The sequence below is a fragment of the Hypanus sabinus genome, chromosome 3, assembly GCF_030144855.1.
Source record: "Hypanus sabinus isolate sHypSab1 chromosome 3, sHypSab1.hap1, whole genome shotgun sequence".
Classification (NCBI taxonomy): Eukaryota; Metazoa; Chordata; class Chondrichthyes; order Myliobatiformes; family Dasyatidae; genus Hypanus; species Hypanus sabinus.
In genome coordinates, this window is record NC_082708.1 from 45,832,920 (window position 1) to 45,856,241 (window position 23,322).

At 36.6% G+C, this 23,322-nt stretch overlaps 1 protein-coding gene across 1 annotated transcript in view; it reads left to right on the forward strand.

Annotated features, from left to right (window-relative positions):
* Positions 1-23,322, forward strand: part of micu2 (mitochondrial calcium uptake 2) — a 406,323-nt gene that overhangs the window by 175,145 nt on the left and 207,856 nt on the right. The gene's annotated exons all lie outside the window — the stretch shown is intronic.

Consider the following 23,322-nt stretch of genomic DNA (forward strand, 5'->3'; position numbering starts at 1 on the left):
TTGTCCATTCTTGCATGATATAAGAATTCAGCTGCTCAACAGTCCGTGGTCTCCGTTGTCTGATTCTCCTCTTCATGATGCGCGATACATTTTCAATAGGAGATAGATCTGGACTGGCAGCAGGCCAGTCAAGCACACGCACTCTGTGTCTACAAAGTCACGCTGTTGTAGCCCGTGCAGAATGTGGTCTGGCATTGTCCTGAAAAAAGCATGGACATCCTGGGAAGAGACGTCGTCTTGATGGCAACATATGTCTCTCTAAAATCCTAATATATTTCTCAGAGTCAATGGTACCTTCACATACATGCAACTCACCCATGCCGTGGGCACTGGTGCACCCCCATACCATCACAGATGCTGGCTTTTGCACCTTTCGCTGATAGCAATTAGGATGGTCGTTTTCATCTTTGGCACGGAGAACTCGACACCTGTTTTCTCCGAAAACTAGCTAAAATGTGAACTCATCTGACCACAGCACATGGTTCCACAGTCTTTCGGTCCATCTGAGATGATCTCGGGCCCAGAGAACTCGCCGGTGTTTCTGCATAGAGTTGATGTATGGCTTCCTCCTTGCGTAATACAGTTCCAAGTTGCATTTCTGGATGCAGCGACAGACTGTGTTAAGTGACAATGGTTTTCCTTTCTTTCTTTTTAAATCTTTTTATTAGTTTTAAACAAACATAAATGAAACATGAATACAAAATGTTTGAGAGTACATAATTAATAGTTTAAATAGACATTCAGATATGTAATAATAAAAATATATAACCTCCCAAAGTCAGAACATTAATGAACAAAGAAGTAAAAAGAAAAAAAAGAAAAACCCCTAAAAAAAGAGAGAGAAAAAAAAAACAAACACTAACCAACATGGGCCATTGAATAATATTAAGTACATATACAGTAGTGCCAATAACTCCGAACCTCCATCCAATTAATTAAGGATAATATAAGTAAGGTTTAGGAAAAGACAATTCAACTCATGTGAAAATGTTGAATAAATGGTCTCCAAGTTTCTTCAAATTTAACTGAAGGATCAAAAACCACACTTCTAATTTTTTCTAAACTCAAACAAGAAATAGTTTGAGAAAACCACTGAAATGCAGTTGGAGGATTAATTTCTTTCCAATTCAATAAAATAGATCTTCTAGCCATTAATGTAACAAATGCAATCATTCGTTGAGATGAAGCAGATAAACGATTATTATCCGTCATTGGTAAACCGAAAATTGCAGTAAGAGGATGCGGTTGAAAATTAATATTTAAAACTCTTGAAATAATACTGAAAATATCTTTCCAATAATTTTGTAAACAAGGACAAGACCAGAACATATGAGTCAATGAAGCAACATCAGAATGACATCTATCGCAGGTTGAGTTAAGATGAGAATAAAATCGAGCCAGTTTATCCTTAGACATATGAGCTCTATGTACAACCTTAAATTGTATTGGGGCATGTTTAGCACAAATAGAGGACGAATTTACCAATAATAAAATTTTTTCCCATTGCTCAGTAGATATAGGACAATGCAACTCTTCTTGCCATTCCTTCTTAATTTTTTCTGATACATCTAACTGTAAATTCATGATCATCTTATAAATGATGGCTACTAAACCCTATTGATAAGGATTAAGAGCTAAAATTCTATCTGTAATGTCCAATGGACATTCTTTCGAAAAAGACTGTAACTCATACAAAAAATTTCTAACTTTCAAATATCTAAAAAAATGGGTTTTAGGTAAATTATATTTATTAGATAGCTGTTCAAAGGACATAATGTTATCATCCAGAAACAGATCATGAAAACATGTTATACCTTTTGTTTTCCATAAAAGAAAAGCTTGATCCATAGATGAAGGCCAAAAAAATAATTAGATATTATAGGACATGATAAAATAAATTTATTCAAACCAAAAAATTTACAAAATTGAAACCAAATTCGTAATGTATATCTGACTATAGGATTAGTTATCTGTTTATTCAATTTGAATAAAGAAAAAGGAAGTGAAGATCCTAAGATTGAAATCAGTGAAAAATCTTGCACAAATTTACATTCCAAATTTACCCATTGTGAGCAAATAGCTATAGTCCATTCTTGTGTCCCGAATATTAAATACCGCATATTGACTGCCCAATAGTAAAATCTTAAGTTTGGTAGAGCCAAGCCGCCCTCCTTCTTAGGCTTCTGTAAATATTTTTTACCCAATCTAGGATTTTTGTTCTGCCACAAGTAAGGAGATATTTTAGAGTCAATAGTATCAAAAAAAGCTTTAGGAATAAAAATTGGTAATGCTTGAAATAAATATAAGAATTTAGGTAGTATCATCATCTTAATAGCATTAACTCTACCAACCAATGGCAAAGATAATGGAGACCACCTAATAGCAAGTTGCTTAATTTGATCAAATAAAGGTAAAAAGTTAACCTTAAATAAAACTTTATGTTTTTTAGTAATTTTAATACCTAGGTAAGTAAAATAATCTGTAACAATTTTATATGGTAAATGTTTATAAATTGGAACTTGCATATTTAATGGAAATAGTTCATTCTTGTTAAAATTCAATTTATAACCAGAAAAATTACTAAATTGAGCAAGCAAAGACGAAATAGCAGGGATAGATCTTTCAGGGTCAGATATATATTATAACAAATCATCAGCATATAATGATACTTTATACGTCCTCTCCCCAAGGGTAATACCCAGAATATTAGGTGATTCACGAATAGCTATAGCCAACGGTTCTAAAGCAATGTCAAATAGTAAAGGACTTAAAGGGCAACCTTGCCTTGTACCACGAAGTAGCTGAAAAAAAGGGGATCTTTGATTATTGGTAAAAACCAAAGCTAAAGGTTTATGGTATATTAATTTAATCCATGATATAAATTTTGAACTCAAATTAAATTGTTGCATTGTAGTAAATAAATATGGCCATTCAACTCTGTCAAATGCTTTTTCAGCATCTAAAGAAATAACACATTCTGGTATTTTAGATGAAGAAGTATAAATAATATTAATTCTCTTTTTTTTTCTTTCTAAATCTTTTTATTAATATTAGTAATATGGACAGAATACAGATGATATATTGATAAAGAAATTACCAACATACACATTCCATTACATATGAAAAAAAAACATACATAATAGTTACAATATAAATGAGTTTACCAAGACATAAGCCATAAGATATATGTATGGACATAGTAAATCTAAATATTTCATAATGTATAATATAAAAAAAACAGAAAAAAGAAAGAAAAAAAAACAAAAAAAAATTTATATAATGCAAAACTAACTAATCTAATCTAATAACTATAACTAATAAGTAATATAAAAGAAAAAAACAAACAAAAGAGAAGGAAAAAAAAAGTCGGCTGTTTATAATATCTCACAAAAATAAGTATTCATCAATGCCGTCACTTCCGGTCCTCTCAAAATACATAAGCTAAAAGCTGGGAAATCAAATATACTTGGCACAGGGTCATATTACATCATATGAAAATGTTGAATAAATGGTCTCCATAACTTTTTAAATTTAATAGAAGTCTCAAAAGTACCACTTCTAATTTTTTCTAAATTTAAACATAACATAGTTTGAGAGAACCAATTAAATACAGTGGGAGGATCAATTTCTTTCCAATTCAACAATATAGATCTTCTAGCCATCAGAGTTAGAAATGCAATCATTCGACGGGCTGAAGAAGATAAATGCTGTGAATCTAACATTGGTAAACCAAAAATTGCGGTAATAGGATGAGGTTGTAAATCAATATTCAAAACCGCAGAAATAATATCAAAAATATATTTCCAATATTTCTCCAAAAATGAACACGACCAAAACATGTGAGTTAAAGACGCAATTTCAGAATGACATCTATCACAAATAGGACTTATATGAGAGTAAAAATGAGCTAATTTATCCTTGGACATATGGGCCCTATGTACAACCTTAAATTGTATTAGTGAATGTTTGGCACATAACGATGATGTATTAACTAATTGAAGAATTCATTCCCAATTCTCACTAGAAATACTAAAACTAAGCTCTCTTTCCCAATCCTGTTTAGTCTTATAAAGGGGCTCTGAACGTATCTTCATAATTATATTTTTGAAAGTTTTGAAATAAGCCCTTTTTGAAAAGGGTCTAATTCAAATAAACTCTCCAAAGTATCTGAAGGCACAAAATTTGGAAACGTAGAGAGTACAGAACTTAAAAAATGTCTAATCTGTAAATATCTAAAAAAATGAAATCTCGGCAAGTTATATCTGTTGGATAATTGTTCAAAAGACATGAAACAATTATCTAAAAATAAATCAGAAAATCTTAGTAATCCCTTAGTTTTCCAAGCTGAATAAGCTTGATCTATAATGGAAGGGTGAAAAAAACAATTAGATACAATAGGACTATTTAAAACGAATTGAGTCAACCCAAAAAATCTCCGAAATTGAAACCATATACGCAATGTATGTTTAACTATCGGGTTGTCAATTCGTTTCGGCAATTTAGAAAGAGCAAAAGGGAGAGAAGTCCCTAAAATAGAACCCAAAGCATAAGCTGATACCGATTTAGTTTCTAAACTCACCCAACAAGGGCCAAAAGATCCACCCCCATCTTTCAACCAACATAACAAATATCTAATATTAGCTGCCCAATAGTAAAATCTGAAATTAGGTAATGCTAGCCCGCCTTCCTTTTTTGTCTTCTGTAAATATGTTTTACCTAACCTGGGATTTTTATACTGCCATATATATGAAGAAATTTTAGAGTCAACATTAGTAAAAAAAGATTTCGGGATAAAAATTGGTATCGCTTGAAAAATATATAAAAACTTAGGTAAAATAACCATCTTAATAGCATTAATCCTACCTATTAGAGATAGAGACAAAGGTGACCACTTAGTAAACAAACCTTTAATCTGATCAATTAAGGGTAAAAATTAAATCCAAACAAATCTTTATGGTTCTTTGTGATTTTGATCCCTAAGTAAGTAAAAGAGTCATTAACTAATTTAAAGGGTAAATTTCCATAAATTGGGACCCGTTTATTTAATGGAAACAATTCACTTTTATTAAGATTTAACTTATACCCAGAAAACTCACTAAATTGAGCCAATAATGATAAAACTGCTGGAATGGATTTCTCCGGGTTAGAAATGAATAGTAATAAATCATCTGCATACAAAGATAACTTATGAATATCTGTCCCACGATTAATACCCAAAATATCCTGTGATTGTCTGATGGCAATTGCCAAAGGTTCTAAGGCAATGTTAAATAGTAATGGACTAAGAGGACTTCCCTGTCTAGTGTCCCGAAATAGGCGAAAAAAGGGAGATCTTTGATTATTGGTAACCACTGAGGCTACTGGAGTATGATAAATCAATTTAATCCATGATATAAATATCGGACTAAAATTAAACTTCTCCAACACATTAAATAAGTAAGGCCATTCAACTCTGTCAAATGCTTTCTCTGCATCTAATGAAATCACGCATTCTGAAGTATCATGTGAGGGAGTATAAACAATATTCAACAATCTCCTAATGTTAAAAAAAGAATAACGATTTTTAATAAAGCCAGTTTGATCATCTGAAATAATTTTGGGTAATACCCTCTCCAATCTAGATGCCAGTAACTTAGAAAAAATCTTGGAGTCTACATTCAATAAAGATATAGGTCTATAAGAAGCACAATTAGTAGGGTCTTTATCTTTCTTCAATATTAGAGAAATGGAAGCTCTATAAAAAGATTGTGGCAAATTCCCTAATCTAATGGCCTCCTCAAAAACCTTACCTAACCAAGGGGAAAGAGTAGCGGAAAAAAATTTAAAAAATTCAACTGTATAACCATCTGGACCCGGTGCTTTCCCAGAATTCATTGAGGAAATAGCCCCTTTAATTTCTACATCCGTAATAGGAGTATCCAATATCAAAAGATCATCAGATGATAACCTTGGAAAATTTAATTTCCCCAGAAAATCAGACATGGTATTATAATCTTGAGGAAATTCAGATTGATACAGGGAGGTATAGAAATCTTGAAATGCCTTATTTATCTCATCATGATTAACTGTCAGATTCCCATTCTGCTGACCAATCTTAGTGATTTGACGTTTAACCAGAGCATTCTTCAATTGACTAGCTAACAGTTTACCAGATTTATCACTATGTATATAAAAATCAGATTTAGTTTTCATTAATTGATTTTCAATCGAGGATGTAAGTAATAAACTATGTTCCATTTGAAGTTCAACCCTTTGTTTGTAAAGCTCCTTACTAGGAGCAATCGAATATTTCTTATCAATCTCTTTAATTTTATCAACCAATAAAAGAGTTTCCATCTTGATACGTTTCCTCAAACCAACAGAATAAGAAATAATCTGTCCACGTATATAAGCTTTAAAAGTGTCCCAAAGTGTTCCGCAGGAAATATCATCTGTAGAATTAGTTGAGAAGAAGAAGTCGATCTGCTCCTCCATAAATTTAATAAAGTCTGAGTCTTGCAACAAGGTAGAGTCAAATCGCCATTGTCTAGCATTAAAAGCTGTATCCGTAAATTTCATAGAAAGTAATAACGGAGCATGATCAGAGATAGCTATAATATCATAGTTACAACCGATTACCAATGGAATAAAACAAGAGTCTACAAAAAAATAATCAATTCTTGAATAAGAGTGATGAACATGTGAGAAAAAAGAAAACTCTTTGTCATTAGAATGCCGAAATCTCCAAACATCAAAAACTCCACTGTCAGTCAAAAAGGAGTTAATACAAGTGGCCGACTTATTAGGTAAAGTCTGAATAGATAACGATTTATCCATCAGAGGATTTAAACAACAATTAAAGTCACCACCCATTATTAACTTATATTCGTTTAGATTGGGTAAAGAAGTAAATAAAGACTTAAAAAAGTCAGGACAATCCACATTTGGAGCATAAACATTAACCAAAGCAACCTTTTTATTACAAAGTAAACCCGTAATTAACAAAAATCTGCCATTCGGATCCGAAAAAATATCATGTTGAACAAATGAAATAGAGGAGTCAATAAAAATTGAAACTCCTTTTACTTTAGCATTCGAATTTGCGTGATACTGTTGACCCCGCCAAAATCTAAAAAAACGAAATTTGTCCTCCCTCCTCACATGAGTTTCTTGTACAAAAATGATATGAGCATTAAGTCTTTGGAATACTTTGAAAATCTTCTTTCGTGTAATTGGATGATTTAAACCATTAGTATTCCAAGACACAAAATTAATGGTCTGAGCCATAATTCTATAATCAACCCTTTGGTATAGAAAGGGTTAACCAACTTATAAACTCATGCACCCGGAAGAGGAACAAAAGTAGTGAGAAGACCCGGAAGTGACGACAACACAGACATATTTGAAGTTCAAAAACAGCCCGAATAAAAAAACTGACGCAAACTGTTACAAAAAAAATAGAATTAGAAAACAGACCATCCCCCCACCCCCCGAGAAAAAGAGAAAAAGCCAAAATATGGCTTAAAAAGAGAAAAAGTAAGACTAATCCTACCCCCATGTCAGCTGAAGAACACTCCATATAAAAAGGATATATATAAAAGAATCACCCCGACTTTAAAAATAAAATCGCTATAATAAAAACCATATTTCTAAGTATAGTTAGTTGTAAAAAGAATAAAAATATAATCACTAAAAACAATTATAACTCGGGCTCTGGCCCAGACAAAACAAAAAATATTTAAGCTGAGATAAGCGATGCCTTGTCTGGGAGAAATATGAAAAATATAAACATAATGCCATCTTAAGCAAAACCAAAAATCTTTTCCAAAAAACCACCATCTTAATCAAGGAAAAATTTACCTTCAAAGAATTAAAAATATACCTTCGAAGGAACAAAATTAATAGACAAGTATGTAGTTAAATGATTAAAGTGTATAAGGCAAAACAATTAACATGACGCAAACACACTTTAACTTGAGTATAAAGTGTAGGATGAACCTACACCAATAACCAGATTATAATTCTGGTTTAAGAGATCGAGAACCATCTTATACGATCAGAATCATTCATTTATTAAAGACTGGTGTCTGTAGCAGTAGGGAAGTTCTCCTCCAGATATTTTCTCACTTCTGAAGTTGAAAGGAAAACTTGTCATGGAGCATTCGACGGAGAAATTCGAAGCTTCGCAGGGTATAGAAGCGCAGGTTTCAGATTTTTCTCATAACATTCAGCCATCAACGGTTTAAAAAGAAGCCTTCTTTTTAAAAGATCTGAACTAAAATCTTCGATCAGGCGGAAGGAAAAATCTTTGATTTTAATCATTCCTAGTCGACGAGCTGCTCTTATAACTTGTTCTTTGTCATGTACATAATGGAACCGGACAATTATCACCGAAGGTTTGTCTGTAACACTCAGTGATCGACACCGAATTCTGTGTGCCCGATCCAATAAAGGGGGGTTATTCGGGAAAATTGTCGGAAACGCTTCTTTTAAAAGTTGAGCAAAATATTTCGAAGGGTCATCTTTTTCTATGCCGTCTGGAAGACCAAGTATACGTACGTTCTGTATTCTGGAGCGATTCTCAAAATCGTCACTCTTGGCTTTAAGGGCTTCCATCAGCTTAATGGTCGAAATTAAATCCTGTTGCAGTTTTCCAATAGTCAAATCTCGCTTCCGAGCTTCTTCTTGCAGAGACGCAATAAGAGCTTGTTGCTGTTTAATTACTAAATCCGTCTTAACCATGTACTCTTGAAAAGCCTTTATATCTTCTTTAAAAAATTGTTGTAGTTCAGCAAATTTTTGATTCATAAACAATTCAAAAGTTAATCGTGTTTGTTGTGTCGGAGCCTGCTTTTTTCCGTTACCGTTCGGATTACGTCCGGGATCCCGTCCCTTAGACCTGAGAGACATTTCTGTTTGCATATCATCAAAAGTTCACAACAAACGCTTGGCAGTAAATCCAAAAAAAAAGAATAAAGAAACTTTCGGTATAGGTAAAAATAAGCTGAATAAGGGTGATCAAAGGTTAAAAAAAGTAAAAGTTATGGAGCGAATCCAAAACGGTACTCACTCCATGAGCATCTCCAGCTGACTCTCTTAATTTTCTAATATTAAAAGATGAACAGCGATTTTTAATAAATCCAGTCTGATCAGAAATAATTCAAGGTAATATATTTTCTAATCTAATAGCCAAAATTTTACTGAAAATCTTAAAATCCGTATTTAATAAGGATATAGGCCGATTGGATGCACATTCAGTAGGGTCTTTATCTTTTTTAAGAATTAAAGAAATACAAGCTTCATAAAAAGATTGTGGTAATTTACCTACACTTAATGCATCTTTAAAAATTTTACAAAGCCAAGGAGAAAGTATAGGAGAAAAACATTTTAAAAATTCTACAGGAAAACCATCTGGACCAGAAGCTTTACCAGAATTCATTAAAAAAATAGCCTTTTCTATTTCAGACTCCGTAATAGGTGTATATAAAATTATGTTATCCTCAACAGTTACTTTTGGAATATTCAATTTCCTTAAAAATTCATTTATTATAGAAGAATCCTTAGTGAATTCTGATTGATATAAGGGGTTATAAAAATCTTGAAAGGCTCTATTTATCTCTTTGTGGTCGATCGTTAGAGTACCATCTTGTTTACGAATTCTAGTAATCTGTCGTTTATCCGAAACAATTTTCAATTGATTAGCCAATAATTTACCAGACTTATCTCCATGCATATAGAATTGAGTTTTTGATTTAATTAACTGACTTTCAATCGAAGAAGATAATAATAAACTATGTTCCATTTGAAGTTCCACTCTTTCTTTATAAAGTTCTTTACTAGGTGTCATTGAATAAATCTTATCAATTGCTTTGATTTTATCAACTAATGTTAATATTTTAGAACTAGTTCGTTTCCTAACTCCAGCAGAGTATAAAATAACCTGTCCACGAATATATGCTTTAAAATTATCCCACAAAATTCCACTAGAGATCTCTGCTGTAGAATTTGTTGCGAAAAACAAATCAATTTGTTGTTTAATAAAGTTAACAAAGTCTAAATCCTGCAATAAAATAGGATTAAACCTCCAAAATTTAGCATTGATATATGAATCCGTTATTTTAATAGATAACTTCAGAGGTGCATGATCAGATATGGTAATACAGTCATATTTACAATCAGTAACATCTGTGAGTAAATGGTGATCGATGAAAAAGTAATCAATTCTTGAGTAATTATGATAAACATGGGAAAAGTATGAAAACTCTTTGTCATTAGGGTGTAGAAAACGCCAAATTTCACAAATAGCTGAATCAATCATAAAAGAGTTAATAAGAGAAGCCGATTTATTCGGATGAGTTTGGGTAGGCTTGGATCTATCCATCACAGGGTTTAAACAACAGTTAAAATCCCCACCCATTATCAGTCTATATTGATTCAGATTAGGAAAGGATGTAAATAAGCATTTAAAAAATTCAGGACAATCAGTATTTGGAGCATAAACGTTAACTAAAACAACTTTTTGATTAAAAAGTAGACCAGTAAAAAGCAAAAATCTACCTTGTGGATCTGAAATTGTTTCATGATGTATAAAAGAAGTTGATGAGTCTATAAAAATAGAAACACCTCTGACTTTGGCTTGCGAATTTGCGTGATACTGCCGGCCCTTCCAAAACCTAAAAAAATGTTGACTATCCACCTTCCTTACATGAGTCTCCTGCACAAAAATAACATTGGCATTCATTCTATGAAATACTTTGAATATTTTTTTCCGTTTGATCGAATGATTTAAACCATTAGTATTCCAAGAAACAAAATTAATAATCCTATCCATATTGACAATATTTATTACAGTTAACACATAAGTTTAAAAAAGTGAACTCATGAACCCGGAAGAAGGAAGTGAGTTCAAGGGGAAACCGGAAGTCACGGCACTGCAACCATTTTTGTAGTTTCATATAGGCCCATGAAATTAAACTATGCAAAAAGCAAGCAAAAAGAGAAAAAATAAAAAGAAAAATCCCCCTCCCTCCACCCTCGAAACCCCAGGAAAAAAGCCAAAAAGAGGCAAGCAGGCAATCTAATACTAAAATTACCCCCGTGTCTCAGGACAGCAACTCAGACAAAAAAAATTGAAAAAAATACAAACAACCCATATTATAAGAAAGGGTTAATATAACAAAAGTTAAAATATAAAATTAGTATTATATACATATAACAAAAGGGTTAAAAAATTAAATTGATAAAACCCATAAATAAATACTACTAAATTAGTATTTTAAATGAGAGGTTAAAACTTTCAAACTCATCAAAACGGATATGACGTTCCAAGCACTAGAGTCTTTCGGGAAGAAGAAACGCCATTTTATTATTATTATTTTTTAAAATCTTAATATTTAAATGTTAAAAATATAAAAAAGCTTATACAAACTTAAAAAAGGAACCCTAATCAGTTATTTTCAAGGTTAATAGATTAATAAAATATAAAAAAATAATAAAATCAGAATAAACCAAAAAAAAGAGAACTTTTACAATATATAAAAAATACATGTCAGCCATACCTAAAAAAAACCATCATTCTGTAAGAGATCGAAATTTATAGACTAATTATTACATTAGTCAATCCGATAGAGTGTCATTGTTCCAAAAAACTTTGAGCGTCCGCTGGAGATTTAAACAGCCGAACAGTTCCGTCTTCAGAAGTAACTCTCAGATATGCTGGAAATAACAGCGCTTGCTTGTAGCCTTCCTGGTGAAATTTCGACATAACCGGTCTAAAAGCCATTCTTGCCCTTAAAACTTCAGGGCTATAATCTTCCAAAATACGAAATTTAAGTTCTTGAAAGTTAATCATACCCTTTTTCCGAGCCGCCCTAATCAGACTCTCTTTGATATGAGGGTAATGGATCCGGAGAATTACATGCCGTGGTTTATCTGAATCAGAATGATAGTGAGAGACACGGTGTGCACGATCGATTATTGGAGAAGAGTCCAGAGCTTCTGAATCGAAGACATCCATTAGAAGTTTAGAAAAGACAACAGTAAGATCACCACTCAAGTTTTTCCGGAATTCCAATTAGCCGAAGATTTTGTCTTCGAGAGCGATTTTCAAGATCAGTAATTTTAGATTTATAACGATCCATCTGTTAAGAAGTCGAAGCTTGCTCTTGTTGCAAAGTTTTGATAATATGTTCTTTCTTACGAGCGGCTTCTTCGAGTACCAAAATACTTGCTTGTTGTTTTTGTAGTTTCAGTGAAAGTGTTTTAAATTCTCCTTCGAATGATTTTAAACGCTCATCAAACATAAAAAGCTGTTCGGTAATTTTTCTCTCCAGACCCGCAAATTTATCTTCTATAAGCTTTATAATAGTTTCTAAAGTTATCGGTTCTTTCGTCTGTTTCAATTCTCTTACTTTAGACATTTCAGCGAGTTGAAAATAGATCGAATAGTTAAAAAGAAAAATTCTGTGTGTTTAAACTCCTTTAGAATAAGTATAAAAAGATCATTTAAGGGGTGTTTGTAGGTTAAAAAGACATAAAAGGTTTGGAGCAAAGCCAAAAGCGGTTTTCTCCATAAGCGCCATCTTGAGACCTCCGGTTTTCCAAAGTACTCTCGAGCCCAGGTAGCTATAATAGCATGACAGTTTCTTAGGCAGTGCCGCCTGAAGGCTCGAAGATCACGCGCATTCAGCAGTGGTTTCCGACTTTGTCTTTTACGCACTGTGATGTCTCTGAATTCTCTGAATCTTTTCACAATATTATGTACTGTAGATGTTGAAAGACCTAAATTCTCTGCAATCTTGCGTTGTGAAATGTTCCTTTTGAACTGACTAACAATTTTCTCACGAATTTTGGCACAAAGGGGTGAGCCACAACCCATCCTTGCTTGCAGAGACTGAGCCTTTGATGGACGCTACTTTTATACCCAGTAATGATACCTCACTTGCTACCAATTAGCCTGCTTAATGTGGAGTCTTCCAAACCGGTGTTACTTGAATATTCTGTGCACTTTTCAATCTTATTTTAACTCCGTCCCAACTTGGGTTGAGTGTGTTGCAGCCATCAAATTCTAAATTTGTGTATATTTACAAAATACAATTAAGTTGGTCAGTAAAACTATTGAAAATCTTTTCTTTGTACTTTTGTTAGTTAAATAAAGGTTCACTTGAATTAACATATCACAGATTTTTGTTTTTATTGCATTTTGGAAAATATCCCAATTTTTCTGGAAATGGAGTTCGTAGAAGGCTGCTTTGTCAAGCACCCCGCTCCACGCACCAGAAAAAGTGGGATCTCCCGGTGGCCACCCATTTTAATTCTACTTCCCATTCTGACATGTCAATCCATGGCCTCCTCTACTGCCATGATGAAGCCACACTCAGGTGGAGGAGCAACACCTTATATTCTGCCTGGTTAGCTTACAACATGATGGCATGAACATTGATTTTTCGAACTTCCGGTGATGCCCCCCCACCACCTTCAACATGACCCATTCCCTTTTCTTTCTCTTGCCTTATCTCTTGCCTGCCCATGACCTCCCTCTGGTGCTTCTCTCCCTTCCCTTTCTTCCATGCACTTCTGTCCTCTCCTATCAGATTCCCCTTTCTCCAGCCCTTTCTCTTTCACCTACTTTACTTCCCCCCTCCCCCTCTCCTAGTTTCACTTATTACCTACTGCCTTGTACTTCTTCTTCTCCTTCCCTACCTTCTTACTCTGACCTCATCTTTATTCTCCAGTCCTGATGAAGGGTCTCTGCCTGAATCACCTACTGTACTCTTTTTCCATAGATGCTGCCTGGCCCGCTGAGTTCCTCCAGCATTTTGTGTGTGTTGCTGGAGAAACTCAGCCAGTCAGGCAGTAACTATGGAGAGGAATAAAGAGTTGGCGTTGGGGCCGAAACCCTTCTTCAGGACTGAAAAGGAAGGAAGAAGAAGCCAGAATACCAAGATACAAAGGTGGGAGGAGGCGAAGAGATAAAAGCAGGCAGGTGATGTGAAACCGGCAGTGGTGCCGGGAGGGGGGGAGAGTGGGTGGGTGGAGGAGAGGGATGAAGTAAAACACTAGGAGGGGATTGGTGGAAGAGCTTAAGGGCTGAAGAAGAAGAAATCTGATATGAGAGGACAGTGGACTATGGAAGTAAGGGAAGGAGCAGGACGGCCTGCATGAGGTAATGGGCATGTGAGAATAGAAGGGGTAAGAGAAATGTTACAGTATAATGGAAAATAGATAAAGAGAGAAGAGTGAGGGGTAGAAATTACTGGAAGTTATAGAAATGGATGTTCGTGCCATCAGGTTGTAGGATAGTCAGACTGAATATGACTCAAAATGTTGCCTGTTTATTCTTCTCCATAGATGCTAACTGATCTGCTGAGCTCCTCCAATGTTTAATGTGTGTTTGTGTTGCTCAAGATATCCGGTGTAACCCTCTCACCGCGCTCATATACATATTACATTGCTTGCATATAATTAGCTATTGGTTGATGCGCTTTCTGACTTTAGGAACTTCACTTTATCAGCTGCCGCACCCTTCAACCTCCCTACTGGTCTCTGTTTTTTCATATTATCTGAGCACTGCCATTCATCCAGTAACTGAGAAGTCTGCTCAGCCTAAGCCTCGTATTCCTCTTCCCTGTTGGGTGTTGGCTTAACTCCAGAGAACATTCTCAGCCTCCCATAACTTTGGCTCTCTGCAGGTACACTTTGGCATTTATCAACCAGTGATGTAATAGCCAAAACTCTGCTCAGAACTTAAATCAACAGCTGAAGGACTTATTAGACTTCTCACATTAGACAGCTACTTTCCTTCACTTCATAGAATCAAGAACAACTTGTATTTAAAGTCTTCACCCTCAGCTACATTCCCCCTTTCTCTGAAGATATGACCTAGCCATGAAGTGCCCTCTCCTATTGGGCAGCGTGACTTCAGTCACATCACTGTTAGTCTGGATTAACACTACATCCATAACAGTTGACTGGTCAAGATGCCATTCTATCAGTGTAATTTTCCCCAACACTTTTACAGAACTCAGTGTTTTAAAGTAGCAGTTCGTTGGAAATTCAAACATCCACCCCGCTGAAAACACAAGCATTTCATAAGCAATACATGTCTAGTGTAGCTATGATTTGGGATTCAACCAAGGAGGAAAGTTAAGATGTTCTGATTAAGGAACATTGACTGTAGAGAATGCTGTGTAAATTCTGCCCCATACACATTTATCAGTTGCCAAGAAATGACAGGTTGTCCACCAGCCTAAAATTATATTTACCAATTTTTTAACTTTATCAAAAGAAAAGAAAAATAAAAGGGCCACTACAATTAAACCAGTGCATGTGCACATAAATGTTGGAGCTCATTTCTGAAGTAGTTGGGTGTATGTCTTTACTCACGCATATTCTGCGTGAAAGACACCAGTCACTTCCCTCGAAGACTATTTCAAACAAACTGGCTAACTCAGGAGTATTTTTACTTCCTCCTTGGAACCATTCGTCTGCACAAAGCACTTCTTACAATGGGGTCTCTCCTTCGGGCAGCATTCTTCCTTGGTCCTGCCAAAAGCCCACAAACCAGCCTACAGACCTTTAGAGATCTCAGTTACACCATGTACCCGGACAAACCTGATTGGCTAACACAACATTTCTAAGTTGACCAGCACAGCTCCTTATCTTTCGCCTAACCCAAAACACTCTTCCTAGCAGGACACACTGCTTCTGCAGAAAACTGCTAATATAAAAAAAACCTCACAGCATAACAGTCTTAAACAGGGCATTACACCAACATGTGCAGTGTCTCTATTGCCACTGACTACTGGACTCCCTTTAGGCGATAAGCAGTCTTAAACTTCCATATCTATGTTTATTATAAATTAATAAGAAATACAAAGCCAGTATTGTTGTCTAATTTCAGAATGGTATCTCAATGAAAATTTCAGTTCCGGATTATCAATTCAGTAACATCAATCATATTAGAATTTACTTAGACATTCCTACTGTTTTCAATTTGACTCCTTAAAAAGTTCAAAGTAAGTTTATTATCAAAGTACATATACATCACCATATACAATCCTGAGATTCATTTCCTTGTGGGCTTACTCAATAAATCCGAAATAGATTTAATAACCATGAGAGAATCGGTGAAAGGTCACACCAGCTTGGGGGTGATGTAGTAGTAGTGGATGTTTTTTTTTAAAAAAGCCATTGATGTAATGCACCAATTGTCAATTAACAACATTTATTTAAGCAGTCAAGGATTTTCACTGACAAAAATATTTTGATCCATTGTACGGTGGAGGTTTCATAGAATAACATTTCCTTTCTGTATTTTTGACAAGATGGATAAAGGTATATTGAATAATATTTTGGATCTTAACCAAGCTTCCCCAAATGCCTCCTAGATTTGTTTAAAATAAGCTCAGAAATTTTTTTCTGTTTTTTTGTGAGTGTCTTTTTTGTCCAATATTCCCCATCTCTGACCATGTTACTATTGCTAATTCAAACTAACGTCAAGTTTTCAAATAATGCTTTTAATCTTCTAACTGCCCAAATAATGATAGGAAATATTGAAGTAAATTCTTGTGTGTGCATTTTATTCATTTCACTTTTGCTTTAAATAATTCCCACAAATCACAAGTTCTAACATCCAATCCATTGCAGACTTTAAGAAGTGTATGTTCTATCAGATGGTAGTTACCATGTTAGAGGAACTTTATTTTATGTGCAGCAATACTCTAAAATTATATCATGTTCTACTTTTCCTAAATTAAATCTGTCAGGTTTGCTTGGGGAAATCATAACAGATTGTAGTCATGAGTAACAGAGAGAATAAAGATACTAAACTTTGTAATTCTCTACAGTTTACGGCTTATGGTTGGTCTCACACTATCTGCACTCCATTTCACCAAGCAATTTTATGGATGATCTAAAATTGAGTGTATATCATGAATGTTGAAGGGATAGGGTGGATGTAATACAATATGGGGGGAGCAGGGTGAAGGGTGGCACATTTTGCTGGTGTAAATTCTGCCTTCCTTTGCTGAGGAGAATGAATATATTTTCATGCCTTTGAGGAATTATGTTCTAATATAAGGATTGTTTCAAGTAGTTATTTATTAGTCTGCCCTTGCAATATGTGAATACTGTTGATAATTTTTTTTTATCATAATACATAGGTGCCACAGCTGAAAATGAACAATTGATTTGTTTCAATTATCTCTGCTATTCTCAGATAAATGTGTGGAAGGGATTTGACACAACCATGGGTACATTGCAGTGAAATGGGGTTAATTAGTGTTACTCTGTGTTACTCTTTGGTAATCATCCTACTGTAGTCTATTATGATTTCCAACGTTGAAGTTTCTGCTGAAAATGTGAATAGCCTTTGTGATAGAGTGAATCACAATGGTCTTTGGCCCGAGTCCAACTGACCATGGAATCCACCCAGCGAGTTCCAATTTCCTGTGTTAAGCCCATATCCTCTAAGTCCCACCCCTCTGGCAGAGCAGACTTGATGGGCCATATAGCCTAATTCTGCACCGATTTCTTCAGGATTAAGATGACGTTGCTGAAGGCGGGTGACAACATTCTGGTGGTTTTCGAAGTACGAATGACAATATTATTGTGAACAATCACTAAAACAATGGAGAGGCGAGCAAAGGCAAAGCTGACTTGTGGGGTCAGGTACAAGGGTGCAAACAAGGTCGAGGCATATTCGTGCAGAGGTGATCGGTGCAAGGTTGAGGCATGTTCGAAGTGAAGTGGTCAGATTCAGAGAGAGTTGGAGCGAGTGGAGCAGCAAAAAGTTGGAACGGAGGAGTTACGGAGCCTGTCCACCTAAACCGAGAGCAAGGTTTGATTAATCTAAGTGCCGGGCCGATTTGGAAAGATCGGGTATGGGGTGGTACCAAGCTCAGAGCATGGTAACAGGGCCTGGGAAAGACCTGATGTTTAGCCAATATAAACTCTGGGCCTGCTGGATTAAAAAGGCAGGGTATCAGGACTGGAACGAGGGTCAGGCTGATTCTGCTCACCAGTCCACAACATTTACTCTGCTCTTCACTGCACTGAGCCTGATGGTGTGGGCCTGCTCTAGGCTTCATGTCACGGGACTCACTTTTGTTCTGAATGCTCTTTGCTTGCTTTTATGTACAATTTGTTCCCCTCCCCCCCATCCCGGCACATTGAGTGGTTGTTGGATTTTTTAAAATAGGTTCTTTGGGTACCTTGTTTGTGGAGATGAATCTCGAGGTTGTATAGTATACACATACTTTAATAATAAATGTACTTTGAACTTTGAAGGTGTCAAAGGTTAGGGTTTGAGGAGGGTGGATACCATGGTGAGAAGGCAGGAGAATGGGGTTGAGAGGGATAATAGATCAGACATGATGGAAAGTAGAACAGACTCAGTGAGCTGGATAGCCTAATTAGGGGCCTCTTTGGTAATCAGCAGACTGTGGTATATTATGATTTCCTCTGTCTTATGGGCTTAACTACAGTATGTGAACTAGGCAAAATTGCTTTTGATCGGTGCCATATAATGTGCACTATTTTTGGTACATGGAGCTAATCTTTTAGTGATATTTCAAAGCATTCCATTTAGAATCTACTTTACTTATCTTCCATCAAATTTCTATGTGCAATCAACAATTGGAACATCAAAATTTGATGGAAGATTCGTACGCTAAGGCCATATTTCAGAATGAGTTTAAAAACAATTCTTTCGTTTAATAGCTAATCCAAGCTGTCATTACAATTCAGTAATGAACACAAGACAGTCAAGGATGCCACCTTTCAGATGAGATGCCCAAAATCCTATTCACCTTCTGATTAAATTGATAACTTGGTTTATTATTGACAGATGTACAGAGTTCCAGTGAAAATCTTTGATTTGCATGTCAGTACAGTGGAAATCAGTAACAGAATGTAGAATGAAATGTTATTGTTACAGAGAAAGGACAGTGCAGGAAGACAATAGGATGCATAGCTACAACGAGTTAGATTGTGAGGTGAAGAGACCATCTTGCCATATTGGGGACTGCTCAATAATCTGTCGCAGGGGTCACCAACCTTTTTTGCACTGCGGACCGGTTTAATATTAACGATATTCTTGCGGACCGGTCGATTGGGGGGTGTTAATCGCGACTGGAATATAGGTGATAAGTCAACTATAAGTCACTTATAAGTGGCTAATATACTCAATTTCATTTCTAAAAGTGTTTATCTAACAAATTTAATATTAACCACACAGTGCATATTTTCCTTGTATGAATATAGTGATAAGTCAATTATAAGTCACTTAGAAGTCCATAGCATTGTAACATTTTAAGTCATGTTTAGATATTAAACAGACAGCACATATTTTCCTCGTAGAACATATAAAATCATTGCAACACATCAATATTGCTGAATCAGTGGGAGCCCTGGGCTTGTTTCCCTGCAACAAGACGGTCCCATTGAAGGGTGATGGAAGACAGCGATACTCTAAGGGGGTTCCTTATGACCAGACTATTCCGCAGTTTAGTTTTTGTTGCATTCATTGCAGAAAACCCCGCTTCGCAGAGATAGAATGTTGGAAATGGAAGCAACGTTTTCAGTGCTTTCGTGGCTATCTCAGGATATTCAGCCTTGACTTTGAACCAGAATGCCAGCAGAGATGTTATGTCAAACATACTTTTCAGCCCACCGTCATTTGCAAGCTCGAGGAGTTGATCTTCTTCCCACACTGACATGGATGGTTCACTGGGGACATTCACAAATGGGACACGGACCCATTCCTTTGCACATCTTGGGTCATTTGCAGTTGGGAAGTAACGCTTGAATTCTGTCGATAGCAAAGACAGGTGATTGCACACCAGCTGTGAGAAGAACGGTGCAGCCTCAGTCTCTCCCAAAATCCCAGCTAATGTTGGGAGCATGTCAAATATGCCCCTGTCCACTTGCCGTCCCCGCAGTTCCGGTTTGTCCTTGAAAGCAGACACTTTATCTGCCAACTTGAAGACAGTTGTCATTCACCCCTGAAGTGTCAAATTGAGTTCATTGAGCAGGTTGAAGATGTCACACAGATAAGCGAGTTTTTCTATCCGCTCCTTGTCACTGAAGTGTGCTGCCAGTGATGACTGTTTTCCTGAAAGAAATCTCTGTACCAGCTCTCTTAACTCAGAAAGCCCTGACCAGGGCTCTCCCCCTTGATAGCCACCTGACTTCAGTGTGTAAGAGAAGGCATGTGTGCTCTGCATCCATTTCCTCACAAAGCTGCGAGGGCTTTTGCTTTAATGTGATTGATAACTTCAACAACGTCAATCAACATGCTTTTAAGATCAGATGACATTTTTCGGCTAGCCAGCATTTCTCTCTTTGACTCGGGTAGTGAAACCAGATAGCCGTCCAGTCATTGCTGCAGCCCTGTCTGTGCATATTCCAACACAGAATGACCAATCCAGTTTGCCTGACATGTAATCATTCTAAGACTTGAATTGTTCTGCCCCAGTTGTGTTAGTTGGCAGCAGCAGTGCACACAACATATCCTCGTGCACATCCTCTTGAAATACATATCGCGTATAAACCAGCAGTATTGCCTTGTTGTCGACACCGGTAGACTCATCGACCTGGATAGCATGCCGTAGTGACTCGTTAAGCCATTCCAACAGCTGTGCTTCGATGTCCTTTGCTATGTCATCGATTCTCCTTGAAACTGTGGTAGCTGAAAGAGAAACCTGTGCCATCTTATTAGCTGCAGCCTCTCCCAATAGTTCACGGCACATGTCCTTGGCAGCAGGCAGAATCAATTCTTCACCAACAGTGAAAGGCTTCTTAGCCTTAGCAATACGGCTAACCACTAAGTACAACGCTCTCAGAGCAGCAGCATTTGTGGAGGTGGTGGCTCTCAGCACTTGCTTCTGTCCCGCTTGCTCACACTTATTCCGCTCAAAAAACTCAACGGGTTTGTCTTTAAGTGCAGGGTGCTTGAACTCAAGGTGCCAAAGCAGTTTTGAGGGCTTCATTGTCTCATTAGACAGCTTGTCTCCACATATCACACACAGGGAGCTTGGAGTATGCGAGTCACCGGTCACATTAAAGCCATATTTTATGTACGACTTGTCGTATTTTCTGTTGAAGGAAGCATTCTTTTTCTGCTGTCTCTGCGGTATCATCATTGTTAGGCCTTTTATGTCCCCTACCACCTCTTCCAAAGAAACTCTCAAGAGATTTTTTTTACTCATTGAGTAGTTGTAGGTTAATGACCGACTGATGACCTTGTGTGGGTAATGACCCTGTGTGCGTTCAAGTTCAACAGTGGGCATGACAGGCAATGAGGAAAGGTGCAGCTGACTCATATCGTTTCATATTGCCAAATCATATTGTTTCCTCATGGCCCAGTAGCACATGCTTTGCGACCTGGTGGTTGGAGACCACTGGTCTATAGCAGTCGGTTAGAGTCCTGATCAAGGGTCTCAGCCTGAAATGTCAACTGTTCACTCTTTTCCATTGATGCTGCCTGGCCTGCTGAGTTCCTCTGGCATTTTCTGTGTGTTACAGTGGGTTAGAAGCTGTCCTTGAGCCTGTTGGTACATACTTCCAGACTTCTGTATCTTCTGACCCAATGGATGTGGTGAAGAGAGAGAATGTCTGTGGTGAGTAGGGTCTTTAGCTACCTTACTGAGACAGTGAGAAATATTTATAGAGCCCATAGAGGGGAAGGCAAGATTCTCTGATGTGCGGAGCTTGTCCACAACTCAGCAGTCTCTTGTGGTCTCAGGAAGAACAACTGCCATGCCAGGCTGCGATGCATCTGTATAGGATGCTCTCTGTAGTACGTCAACAAAAATTGGTGAGGGTCAAAAGAGACAGATCAGATTTCTTTGGCCTCTTGATGAAGTAGAGGTGCTGGTGAGCTTTTGTGGCCATGGTATCTACATGGTTGGGCCGGAAAAGGCTATCACTGATGTTCGCTCCTCAGAACATAAAACTTTAACTCCCTTGACCTCAACGCCATTGATTTAAACAAGACCAACTATGCCACCCTCCTTCCTGAAGTCAATGATCAGCTCTTTTGTTTTGCTGCTATTGAGAGAAAGGTTATTATCATGACACCATGGCACTAAGCTCAATTTCCTTTCTGTACTCTGACTTTGGCCCACCATTTGCAAACTTGTAGATGGAGTTAAAGTAAAATCTGGCCATGCAGTTGTGAGTGTATAGAGAGTAGAGTAAAAGGTTGTTGCCTGTCCTTACTGATTGATCTATTGGTCAGAAAGTCCAAGAATCCTGTTGCAAAGGGAAGTGTTGAGTACCAGGTCTAGGAATTTGGAGATAAGTTTGACTGGAATTATATTAATGGAGGTAGAGCGGGAGTCAATAAATAATACTCTCATGTAGATGTCTTCACTGTCCATTTGCCCCAGAGATTAATATAGGGTTAGGGAGATGGCATCTGCCATGGACATGTTTTATAAAGGTGAATTGCAGTGGGTTGAGTTGTCAGGAAGGCAGGAGTTGATATATGCTGTCATCATGATGCTGGATATCAGAGCTACCGGTGGCATTCATTAAGGCAAATTACCTTGTTTTCTTAGATTCTGGGATGATAATGGAAACCTCAAGTTGAAGTCTGGATTGGATAAAAATATCAGCTGATGTGCCCAGAATTTCTGGACTTGGCCAGGGAGTACATCTTGCTCAATTGCTTTTTACGGGTTCATTCTCTGAAAGACTGTTCTGATTCATCAATGGTGATTCTGGGTTCAGGGCATCAAAGACTTATGGGATTTTTGGTGATATTTCAATCCCTTTAGATTTAGAGTATTCTGCAGCAATCTTCAAAGAATATGGCAGCTACCCCTGCTACATTATTCATTATTTTTGCTTTAGATGATATCACCAAGATTATTGGGTCTTTATCTCACTGATATTGGAAATTGCTGCGTGAAAATTGTTGCAATTCTTTCATACATTTTTTGGTGTTTACCTTTCCAAAAATAGCATTTAGTTGACTGGAAAGCATTCTCAAATATATTTCATACAAATTTTCTTTATATAAATGGTTCTCCTCACCTTAAATGAATGCCCTCTGGTATTAACTCAATGGACAAGCCCTTTATTATGTCCTCTCTGAGTGCAGTTGTAATATTGTCCCTGATTAGTAGTGCAACTCCCCACCTCTCTTATTTCCCTCTCAACCAAGTCTCTGTAATGGCTACAAGATCATTGTTCCATGTACTGATCCATGCTCTTAAGTACATCCCTCCATCCCTCCACTTTCTGACCTGGTGCTCTGGGTCCCATCCCCTGCCAAACTTGTTTAAACCCTCCCAATTATCACGAGCAAACCTTGCAGCTCGGATATTGGTTCTTTTC